The 10101-nt window shown below is 38.7% G+C and overlaps 1 protein-coding gene across 1 annotated transcript in view; it reads left to right on the top strand.

Moving 5' to 3' along the window:
• The window catches only part of Sap30 (Sin3A associated protein 30), a 24893-nt gene that overhangs the window by 602 nt on the left and 14190 nt on the right, over positions 1–10101 (top strand). The window lies entirely within an intron of this gene.

Raw genomic sequence — 10101 nt, 5'->3', positions numbered from 1 at the left:
CCCAATCTCACAAAGATAAATCTTAAATTGCCACTTAATATTTTCAAGTTGTTTTAAAGGCACCGAGAGCTGGACATGGTGGGACACATCCGTAGGACTTGAGAGGTGGAGAAAGGACAGTCACAGCATGTTCCAGGGCTCCCTGGCCTGCACAGTGAGTTCAAAACCAGCCTAATTCTCATAGCAAAACCGTGCCTTTAAAAAAAGAAATAAGACAATGAAAGAGGAAAGATATGCATACTAAAATATTATCAAAGGGCCGGGGAGATAGTTCAGTGGACTAAGCATCTGCTTTGGCAGGCACAGGGACCAGGGTTCAATCCCTGCCTTCTGTGCTGTGCCAGTCCCACCCCTGGGACAGATGTGGTGGAGTAGGCCTGTAATCCCAGCCCTTAAGAGGCTGAAATAAGAGGATCACTATGAGTCTGTGCTGAGTAGAGAGACCCTGAACCAAATACACAATTTAAAAAAAAGTAGTATCAAATATGCATATTTAGTTGTGAGTAGATTGCTAATGGAGACTTACCTGTATACTCTGGAAATCCACTTTAGTGGTATAGTTAAGCAATGTATTTCTTAGGAGCTGGAAATGCAAGCTAAAAAGAAATGAAAACTGGGAATGGAGATTTTAGTTCAGTGTTAGAACACTTGCCCAGCATCCTGAGTGCCCTGGATTCAGTCTTCAGTGCTGAAGGAAAAAAAAAAAGAAAGAAAGAAAAGAAAAGAAAAAGAAAATTTGTGCTGCTAACATTTCCAATTTAAAGAAAAAAAGTTTTTTTGTTTTTCATTTTAAACACTCTGAACTATTTTGATGAATCAAAATGAACTAAATGTCCCTTAAGTTGTTTATGAAGGCCTCCACTAGAGCAACTAGAGGGGAAAAAAAACAGGTTGCACAAATCACCTGGAGTTCCTTTGAAAAATTAGAAAATAAGTCAAACTAAAATTGTAGAAGGGAAAAGTCCTTCCTGGGTGTGTTGATGACCTTTTAAACATTTGTGGATTTTAGCATGGAACTGAGGATCAATCTGACTTTGCTTAAACAGAAAAATTTAGACGAAGAGAACCCAGCACACATTTGGCAGTAGCATGGGAGCTCAGCTAAAGACCAGAGAACACGTACGGATATATTTTAACCTATTTTCTACCCAGAGTGGCTAAATTCGGAGGTACAGTTGTGCCCGAAGCTTCTAAAAGAAAATGTGGAAGATAACATGTAATTTCTGGGTTTTGCAGATATTAGTGGGCAAAAGTTTATCATGAGGGAGGAATAAACAAAGTGAATAAACACTTCAGGGGAAGGCTCTGCCATGTTTTGGAGCTGTCTAGGAAGGAATGTGATTCACCTCAGAGAACACCAAGCCCTCAAGCAAAAGCCTGGGTAAGAATGTCTGAGGAACAAGAAAGAACCACAGGTGAACTTGGTCTTAAACTGAAACTTTGCAACCCACTTTGGACACAACTCAATCCTTCATTAAACTATAGTAAGCAACTTAGATGCTTCCACCCCTAGAAGGGGTCTATTCTCCCTAACATAATGTAAATCAAACTCGCTATAGTAGCAGATCTCTTTTTGAACACATTGTACTATGAAGTATTAAAAACTAAAAGCAAGATTTTAAAAAGAACCAGAAGGAAAAGACAGAAAATTCAAGAAAGCAAAGAAGTCTGCCAGCTGACTTAACAGAACCACATGTGTTAGCTTTTCATTGCTGTGAACAAGTACCTGGGAAGGTCAGCCTCAGTGAGAAGAGGTTTATTTTCCTTTGCGATTTCAGAGGCCCTAGTCTGGTCAACTGGCTTCATGGCAGAATAGTTCAATGTTTTAAAGCAGGGTCAGGGGAGTAGCTCAGGGTGGAAGCCCTAACTTCAGTGCTTGGTACAGAGAGAACAGCAGGAAGAAAGGAAAGATAAAAGGAAGAAAGAACACTAACTTTGAGTTTTATATTCAGAGGGAAAAAGATTTCAAGAATTAAAGGAAAGAAAATGAAAATGTTTCCAAGAATTGCCAACAGTCTTGTTAAAGGAAAATGATGTTAAATTCTCAGGAAGTCAGAAAACACAGATATGGATAATTTTATAAATTTTTAGACTATTACTTGATTCAAACAGCAATAATAATTATGTCTTATAAGTTTTTATACTATATGAAATTAGATTATATAACAACTGTCAAAAAAGTAAGAGTGATTAATAGAGTTGTAAAGTAAGTCTTTCAACATTCGGGCCAGCCAGATAGGTAGCACACTCATGTAATCCCAGTGTTTGGGTGGCTGAGAACACAAAGATCACTATGACTTTGATCTATGTAGTGAGACCCTGTAGACTGTGTACTAAATACATAAACTTTTTATAATTAAAAATAAAGCAATGTTCATAAACTAGTAAACGCAATAATTTTTATTAAATATAATAAGCCAAACATGCTATCTTCTGCTCAAGGTGCTAGTTATAGAAGTATGTGTATGTAAACATTATGTACATACATATTATAGATATGTGTTATGCAAAAATATATCCTGCTGCATATTACCCAGAAAAATTCTGCACAAATATTTATAGAAGCTTTATTTGTAATATTCAAAAACTGGAGGGGATGAGGAGATAGCTCAGAGGCATAAGCTCCTACCTGGCAGGAGCAAGGTCCCAAGTTCAATCCCCAGCCCTAGGTTCCCTGGCTCGCTGTGCTGGCCCCAGATCCCAAGTGGTGCATGCCTGTAATCCCAGCACTCCAGAGGTCAAGACAGGAGGATTGTTGTGAGCTTGAGACCAGCCTGGGCTACAAAAGAGATCTCAAGGACATCCTGAACTGCATAGCAAGACTGTCTCAAACAAACAAACAAAAAAACCTGGAAAATTTTCACATGTCCAATAGATGGGGAATAAATAAAAGTATGATATTCATCAGTAAAAAGAAATAGTGATAAAAGCTATAATATGGATAAACCATGAAAGGTTATGCTAAGTAAAAGAAGCAAGACACAAAAACCACCATCCTATGGGATTGCCTTCAAATGACCTTTTTTTTTTTTTTTTTTGGTGGAACCAGGGGTTGAACTCAGGCCCTTGCACTTGCCAGGGAAGAGCTTATTCCACTGAGCCATCTCCCCAGCCCTACATATGACCTTTCTAGGGAAAGCAGATGTGGTACACAAGTAGGAAGCAGAAGAGTAAGCTGTGTGTGGTAGTACATGCCAGTAGTCCCAACGTTCAGGAGGATGAAGCAGGAGGATCACTACAAATTACCTAGAATGAAATGCATCTGAAATACATAGTGAGACCCTGTCTCAAAACAACACCACCACCAAGAAGAGTGGCACCTGCCTCAGGGCTCTACATGGCAGGGAACACTAACTGCAGAGAGGCACAATGTTCTAAAACTGAATTATGGTCATGGGTGAATTATGGTTAAATCAGTAAAACAAAGTATTAAAAATAAGCTGTATAAATTAGCTAAAAATCATGAAGTTATACACTTGAAGTGAATGAAATTTCTATTTGTGAATTATATTTCAATACAGCTTTTTTTTAAAAGACAGGGACATGTCTTTCTACTTATACAGCACTGCATTCAATCTAGCAAGGACAATTTAGACTTTATGAGACTTGCACAATACAGTATAAAAATATGGAGATAGTTGAAAAGAAGTGAATAAAACTGCTTTAGGAAAATTAGATTCAGAGGCTCATGTATTAGAATTGTTAAGTTGGCTCATGTCAATTATCAGTTGTTTTCACAAAATAGGAAAATAATCTTCTATAAATACTTGTGGAAAAACTTTTTGTCTACTTTTTGCGGGTGTTTCCAGTTAAGGTAAAATTGGGTGCATTGATATCATGTTGATCTTATGTGGATCCAGTGATCATTTTAAGTAGTAATTACCTTAAAATTGCAAATTCTACTGTAAATACTCATAAAAGGTGACATATTTAAAGCTTTGTATTCAATTTTGTTTTTAGTTTGACTGTATTTAGAAATATTCACAATGAAAAAAAAGAAATATTCACAATGAAATTTTCATATGCATTTTTCATTTTATTTTAGAATTCTGGCTAGACTAAAATACATTTATATATAGCTGAAGATTGAACTAATTAAAGGAAAAAGTATTTTGTGTCTAGTATAGCTGGCATTTTAAAGGACAATAAAAATTGAAAAATGATCTTTGTTGAAAATACCAACGATTGTCCTACGATTACTGTAAGCAGTTCTATAGACAGTGATCCAAACCTTGTACAAGCACCCAGAAACCTGTCTATTCAGTCAGTTAGGTCTGTCTTGTTTTCGTGTTTGTTTGGGGGATTTTTAGCCTCAAAGATTTTGCGAATGAAGTCACTGATCCTTGAGTCTATGACAGCTGAATATGAGATTTTAAAAAAAATTCTGTTTTCAAAACTCAAAAACAGAAGCTAATGAAATTTAAAATAATCTTACTATGAACAAAATTTAACCAAAGGAGTCTATATTTCTCAAGATTTTCTCCCATATGAAGTCTCCTGACATGCTTAAGATTCTGGATTCATCTTTAGGGCCTCATATAACCTGTTCTTTTCCACTGCCAATGCATACTCTCATCACCATAGCATCCCAAAATAAATAACTTCATGAAAATACTAAACCTACAGATCTCCCAAAGATCTAAATGTTATGTCTACAGCATATGAAATACAGGAAGATCATGTGCTAATTTATGACAGAAGTGGAAACCAACAGAGAAGATGGGTCCAAGAGGAGACAGAATAATGGTAATGCTAATGACACCTTGTAATGACAAGGGTGGCTCTAGAGGCAAATTGCCATAGAGGGAATAAATGCATGGAGAAGAAGGACCTTAGATTTTATAAACTTTATGGCTAAGGCAACATATATTTTAAAACATTATGATTTACAATCATTTATTGGATTAAAATGTTTGCATTGTACTGTTTTAAGTGCTCTAAATATATTAACTCAATTCTCACAATAATTCAAATGAGATAAGTATACTTATATTTGTTTTATAGAATTAATAGGCAAAGAGCAAGTATTTGCCAAAGGCCAGTGTTGATGTTCAATCAGAAAAAAAAAAAAAAAAAAAATCACAGGATATTTCAGAGACTGTTATGACCTTGATTACTGAGGGAATCGTCACAATGGTACTAGAAGGACTGAAGGAACAAAGCAAAACAGTAGTGTAATCCAGTTGTATTAGAATTTATGATGCTATTGATGCTGAGCAGGAAGAGTGACTATCCTACTACTATGAGGAGAATAAAGGGAGGTAGTGTTAGCCCAGAACCCACAAATGTGGTGATACTGAGGCTTTTGGAACACAAGTATTACATTACTCAGTCTGTATCTCCTTGATGTCTCAAGAAACCAGCAGTCTTCACTCTGCTGGTGCCAATCCTGGAGCCAGCCAGGGTAGAACACAGTTTTGGTGGGCCTGCTGGAGCCAGAAGGGGGAACGTGACTTTGTTCCTCCACTTGCCTTTAATCTTTCATTAGCAGAGGTGAACTGAAAATCAATTGGCAAATGAGTCTGGGAAACACTTCTTAGGCGATGCCGGTACTCTGTGATATAGTGGAGAGATTTTTTTTTTTTTTTTGTACCAGGGATTAAACTCAGGACTTTATGCTTTCTAGGCCGCAGAGCTATCTCCCAGCCCCGGTGAGACTGAACTGAGAGAAAAAAGACCAAAAACTAACACAACAACTGGCAAGTAGCAGAGTTTGAATCTCCAGCAGCTTGGCTCCTGAGTCCATGCTCTTAACTACTATTGATGCCGTGACACTGTGATATGCAGTAACAGCAGAATTTCATAGTTGTTTTAAATTTGTGGCTGATGAACAATGCAGATCAGTAGCAAAGATTTTTTTTTTTTTTTTTTTTTTGGTGGAACCAAGGAATTGAACTCAGGCTTTGTGCTTGCCAGACAAGTGCTTATTCTACTGAGCCATCTCCCCGGCCCCAGTAGCAAAGAAATTTTAAGGATTTAATTCATTAAATACAATATTCTACAACTGTTTGGAGTTCTTACTTTGTGCCAGAAGCTATTTCATTGGATGGAGAATGATGTACAAAGCACAACAGAAAAAGTAGAGAGCTCTTTTGTCCCTATCTCAGATTATATGAAATTTCTTGGAAAGGACACCAACTGGCCTGACCTGAATCATGTGCCTCCCTGCTGAACAAAGCACGTTAGCTAAAAGGAGATATGAGGGGAAATAACCCATGGAAATGCCAACCAAAATGCTGAGACTAACGATGCAGATAGTTTATCTAAGAGATGCAGAAAACAACAGCAGAAGGTCCGGGACCAGGCCAGCTACCTCTGCCAATGACTGAGTCATAACCCCAGAGGAAAACTCTGGAAGTGGTACAAAAGTTACACGACCAAGGGCCAGGACACCTGGGGTATCTTCTACCCCAGGCTGCTAGAGCCAGAGGCTGTTCATCCTTAGGCATCTGCAATTTGTGCTGACCACTGAGGCACAGAGCTTCCCTCTGTAGTTTAGGAGAAAGCAAAGTGAACTTTCTCAGCCAAAGGAATCAGTAGTAACAACAGCTGAAGTACAGTAGTGAAGACCAGAGGGGTGTGGGCAGGGCTCAGCACTGACTGCTACTCTCAGTTTCTTCAATAGTTAAGTATTTTCTCTGCCTAATGAGTAAAGTGGTTATCAGTCACAAAGAATTCCTATGAAGCAGCTCTGTATAGTAGGAAGTATAAAGGCAACCATTTTTATTTAGAAGTCTTTGAAGGCTGGAAGTACGTATTATGTTTTTATAACTTGGGGCCTATCACCAAGTCAATCCAGGTGTCAAAGGCCTAAGTAGTTAATGAATTTTTCAATGTAATTAATACCCAAACATATTATCTTCTAGGATAAGTGGAGGAAATCTTTTTTAAATAGTAATTAAGAGCAATAACTTATTTCTGCTAACTTCTAATTTTTTTCATCACTTTGATCAATTTAAAGTGGCATGGTCTTGTTCTATTCCTTGGTCAAACATTCTTAGAGTCTAGATCCTTGTAAGCTTCTTGGTGGTTGTATGTATAATCCCTGCACTCTCATAGGCTGAGGCAGGAGGATCACACAAACTCAGCCAGGGCAATTTAGCATGTTAGCAAGACCCTGTCTCAAAATGAAAGATAAAAAGGCTGGGCATGCAGCTTCCCACCATGCTTCGTGGGAAGCCGTGTGTTCATTGGTGGGGGGCGGAGATCAGATTTTTAAATTTTATTTTAAAGAGGATAAAACAACAAAAACAAATACCAAGAATAAAGACATAAACAAGGCAACATAAAACAATACAAAAAGTTTCAAAACAAGAATTTCAAAACAAGAATAGAAAATTAACAGTGGTTGTTATATTATGTATGGTTATTAGAGTTGGCGTTCAGATTATCAGATATAGGTATGCAAGATTGGTCAAACCATTAAACATTCACTCTTCCTTTTAATAAACCTTAATTTTTTTCTTTGTCCTTTTGAGTTTTTAATTTATTTTAAAAAGAATAGAATAATAGATAATACTTTTCATCTTGTTCTTTTAAATGTGTATTGTCTCAGGTCTTTGCTAAGAACTGTTAATTACTTACTGAAAAACCTTTCTTCCTTCCTTCTTTGAAGAACGCCTTTATAATAAACAAAACATTGATATAATGAGAACACTTTCTGTCAGTAGCATGAGAGAAAGGTAATAAAACCATAAATTCCAACTGTGACATTATTGAGCTACTATACCAACAAAAGTAGCTGTCTTCTCCCAGCCTTATGGCAGAAAAACTAATTTCATGAATGATACAAGATAGACATTTTGCTATACACAGCCAGTGATCTATAACATTTTAAATAGTATGTTATTTTTTGCATAGCACTCTCATAGTCCGTAATTTTACTTCTGGTAGATTAACTAGTAGCATACCAAAAAAACCCATAAGGATTAAGTGATTGTCCTCTAGATTTAATCCTGAATGTTCTTCTCACTGAAGAAAGGCCAGTTGCTTTCTCAGGTGGCACACTAATGTCTGCAGCTTTCCCAGTTGGGCAGGGTGCGCTGTTGACTCTACCAGCTCTCTAGAGCCCCTGCTATTGTTTCACTGTGACAGATCCACTGGGCATTCTGGTGTGCAGCCTCTGCTGTGGAGCTCTGACCATGTGTACACTTCTGTCAGGCCCCCTGAGCTTTCCCTTGGGAGCTGCCATTTCCTTTGCCAACTGCCATTGTGCCATAACTTACGCCCTGCATGCCTAGAGAACCAGCACCAGGTGGGTGCTACCAAGGTCTGCTGCTGGCAAGGACAGAACCTGGAGCTGCTTAAACCACGGCTGCAGCGGCTGCAGAGCACCTCACTGGAAAGCCAGAATCGCCAGGTGTTCCTCTGCAGCAAGCACAGGGAGGTGCCCGGGGACCTTCTCCTGAAACTGTTTGGCCTCAGAAGGGCTTTGGGCCTGTGCTGGGAGAGGCAGCCTGGCAACTTCTGAGATGCCCTCTGGCCTCTTTCTCATTGTCCTGATGCAAAGCTGCTGGATCCCTTTCATCCACGATAATCTCACTGGCAGGCAGCTCAGCCCTACAGTTACAAGCTTTGTTGCTCTCCCCGTTAGACTGCACATTTTCCAAATCTTTTTGCTGTATTTCCATTTGCCCCAAAGTCTCATTGTACATCTGCCTGAAAACAGCTAATAATGCATACGCTGCAACTGCTCTAGTGCTTTAATTTTTTTTCCAACAGCATTCTTAAATTAGCTCTTCCTTCCAGCTCTAGGGGATGTGCACAATGAAGCCAAGTTCTCTTGAACAGTGTGGTGAGGATGACCTTTTTTCCACTTTTCAGTTGGAACTTTATTTCCATCTGAGGCTAGCTCCACTCTGGTCTCCTCAGTCCTCACCAGAGCCATCTGTGCTCCTCTTACAGCACTCTGGCCTTTTTCTAATCTGTTCCTTCAAACTCTTCCTGCCTCTGTCTGGTATGCAGCTCCAAATCAGCTTTCTATTTTCAGATACAGTTATAGGAATGACCCAACTGTTCAGTTTACAATTTTCTACCTTAGCCCATTACTAATGAAATACTACAGTGAAATATCTGAGCCTGAGTACTAAAGGCTCAGTGGTATGCTCCGAGCAGCGGCGGTGATGACTCCTGGCATCATAGTGGCAGGAGTGGATGTGAGAAGGAAGAGATGATGTGGCAAGACGGGAAACCAGAGTCTGGATCTTTTTAAATGACTCTCTAGAGAACTAAGCCACTCAGTCATTCTTTTCCTAGAGTGACAGGGCCTAGGAAAGGTTCCTTAGGCTCTGCCTCTTTAAAGGTGTCATTACTTCCTCTCACACTAGGGACCAACTGTCTAATATATGAAGTCTTGCGAGTCAAACTCCAGCAGCTAATACAATGCACTTGTCCCATGTTTTCAAAAGAAATTTTTCTGATAGTACTGAGATTATTGGCTTCAGGTAATGAATTGAATATTATGGTTTTCTATAGTGTACTTAAGAGTCAAATGTTTACATATACCTTCTGTGACACCAAAATTATATCTAGAGAGTAATACTACAAAATAGCTTCTATAGAAATTTATTTACAGCATCACAGTGTAAGTATGTTTTAAAATTAAAATGGAAGAGCCTCTGAAAGTATTTCGCTCTGGTATATTAAAAAGGATTTATGAATTGAATTGTTTCTTCTGAGATATGTATGGAAATGCTTGAGAGGACCTCAATCTAATCAAGTTGGATTATGGGTAAGCGGGAGGGCCTTTATGATTTTCTATTTTCAATTCTTAGTTTGATCCTGGGAATTAGTTTATTTCTTGAAGATTAATGTATTATCTTGGTAATCAGTACAAATAATATTGTCCACATACAATGCACCAGCATTAATTGGGAACTTTATAGGTTGCCCATTCTGATGAGAACAAAATCATGACAGAAACCACAGGTGTAGGGCTGGCCTGATGGCTCAGTGGCCAGGGTTTGATCCTTGGGTGAGCACCGGCCCCGCTAAGAGAGCAATTGAGCCTGGGTTTGGGGGCAGGCGCCTGTAATCCCAGCACTTAGGAGGCTGAAAACAGCAAAATGTCTACCAGTCTGATCTATGTAGTGAGACCCTGTA

This window comes from Octodon degus, unplaced genomic scaffold, assembly GCF_000260255.1.
Source record: "Octodon degus isolate 3935 unplaced genomic scaffold, OctDeg1.0 scaffold00121, whole genome shotgun sequence".
NCBI lineage: Eukaryota > Metazoa > Chordata > Mammalia > Rodentia > Octodontidae > Octodon > Octodon degus.
The sequence above is the reverse complement of the archived record's forward strand: the minus strand, read 5'-3'. Positions and strand labels throughout refer to the sequence as shown.